This window comes from Poecilia formosa, unplaced genomic scaffold, assembly GCF_000485575.1.
Source record: "Poecilia formosa unplaced genomic scaffold, Poecilia_formosa-5.1.2 Scaffold80, whole genome shotgun sequence".
Taxonomy (NCBI): domain Eukaryota; kingdom Metazoa; phylum Chordata; class Actinopteri; order Cyprinodontiformes; family Poeciliidae; genus Poecilia; species Poecilia formosa.
In genome coordinates, this window is record NW_006800019.1 from 2378371 (window position 1) to 2380662 (window position 2292).

General features: G+C 39.2%; 1 long non-coding RNA gene across 1 annotated transcript in view; it reads right to left on the reverse strand.

Annotated features, from left to right (window-relative positions):
• The window catches only part of LOC107836739 (uncharacterized), a 5950-nt gene extending 4408 nt beyond the window's left edge, over positions 1–1542 (reverse strand). Inside the window, exons 1-2 of the long non-coding RNA XR_001662684.1 lie at positions 756–1542; positions 439–725 (exon numbers count right to left, since the gene is read on the reverse strand). This is a non-coding gene — a long non-coding RNA (uncharacterized LOC107836739). The remainder of the gene's footprint in view (positions 1–438; positions 726–755) is intronic.
• Positions 1543–2292: the final 750 nt, after the last annotated feature.

The following is a 2292-nucleotide window of genomic DNA, read 5'->3' on the forward strand; positions in this document are numbered from 1 at the left end:
GTTTTTGGACTGTGGGAGGAAACCGGAGTACCCGGAGGAAACCCAAGCATGCAGAAAGACCCAGGACCAGGAATCAAAACCAGAACTTCGTCTATCAACTGTGCCACTGTGCATTTAATGTACATTTCTGTTATACTAACTTCAAATTCTCAATTAATAATGATGCTTGTCTTGACCTTGTTTGTGATCCTGTGGACAAGTACCCAGTATTTGTTAGTTAAACAGTAAGTTTAACTAACTGTCCTGAAATCATAAACCAAGCCTTTGCAAATTTTACACAAGTGGGGAGAAGGCTGGAGATGGAGATTAACAAAGATAGCGACAAAGCTTATCCACTTTGTTGCTATCTTCATTGATTTTTTTCCAGACTCTTATACTGACTGTCAAAACAGCTAGTGATATATGTAGCAACTCTTATTGAAGCAACAATAAATCAACCTCCTCTTCAAATCTCCTTGCACTCCAGCCCACAGCAGCGCAGAACAACGCTGTGCACTAACTTTTTTTCCACGATTCAACAGAAATCAACGACAACAAAAAAAGAAATCTCACAAAAATCAACTAAAAACAAGAGGAGAAAAACGCCACCTGGTGGCCACAGTAACACAATAGACAGAGTTAAATAAACAGAGATAAAAAGAATAACTTAAAATAAAAACGCATACCTGGAGGAGAAGAGTAAAACAATAAATCAACCTCCTCTTCAAATCTCCTTGCACTCCAGCCTAAATGTGAAAATAAAAACAATGTTCAACCGAACTGTGCTGGATTAGCACCGGTTGTTCGCGCCAAAATAAAAGAAAGAAAATTATAATAAAACTGGTTATAAAAACCCACAATGATGGTAAAAACTGCAAAATAACACATTAACAAACAACAATAAACATCATATAGTAAAACTTCAACATAAACAACAACATCCGTAGAGAAAACAAACATATCGCTGCAGTGAACTTTCCTGACTTACCCACAGCAGCGCAGAACAACGCAGTGAGGGAAAAGGGGGAAGCAGAGATGCTATGAGGGCTGGACTGAGCTACGGAAGCCCAGGAGACACAAACAAGGCAGAGGGCAGAAAGGCGACCCCCGCAGGCAGAAACAAATAACAATAACTAAATAAGATAAAATTCACAAATTCTCAATATAAAATGAATTAGAAATTATAATTTGAAAAAAAGTACATTTGTAACTCTGTTACATACAGAAAATGACACGAAAAAGACCAAATTATTACAGGGACAGACATTCAAAGACAGTCTAAAAATACTGTGAGGTAAATTTGAATACCTATATCCTCATAACTACATTAAATATCTATATCACATGCCATGTGACTATTAAAGCTTAGTCACATGACACAGATTGCCGTCTGTAAAAGCAATAACCTGCTAATCACCTGCCTCTGATTGTTCTCATTTACATACAGGCAGGGGGGAAAGTAGTTTTAAATTCTTGGGGGTACTATGACCAAAAAAATAATAAAAATAAATGCTTCTTTGCAGATTAATTTTTTGCGATGCGATAAAAGCTGGGTAGCATTCATTTGAACATTGATTTTTTGTGTTCTTTAATAAAGTTACGAACGTTTTGATGAGCCAATCAGAGGAGGACGTGCGGGTCTCAGCCTCCAAGCGGCGTTCAGTTTGTCACCTAATGCCGAGATCGACTCAAAACCTTCCACGATCGACGTATTGCACCGCTGCTCTAGCAAAGCACGAACAGTTCAGAAACAACATGTCGTGCGGAAAAGAAGATATTTATTAACTGATTAAGTCGTGTTTTAGATTGTTCTTGAAAACCTAATCAGTAACGGCTGCACAGTGAACCCATTCATTTTTTACAGCAGACAGCCGCTCCCATCTTTTGCAGGTACTACGTACCCCCGCTAAATCTTTTAGAGGTACGCAGTACACTACCGCACCCCATTACTTTCACCCCTGCATGCAGGACTGTCCTCCAGGACGCAGCAGGGGCAACTCCTCTTCCTCCACCCCGCAGAGCGCTAGTTTCCGACCTTACGCATCATGCGGGAAGGTGTAAGTTTTTGGTGGGTTTTTTTTTTAAAGACAGTCTTTTTTTGTTTTGAAAATATATTTGTTACCTTTTGTCCTCCGATTATTACTTTTTAAATAAGTCCGAAAATCCATGCTGGACGAACAAATGCAGGTCTGTTCGAAGACAAACATGATGAGTATCCCGCCCCTCTTTATTTGCAGTTGGCCTGTGATGATTGGTTGATTTGTATGACTGACAAATGGAGATAGGAAAAAAAGAAAGTTGGCCAATCTGAGG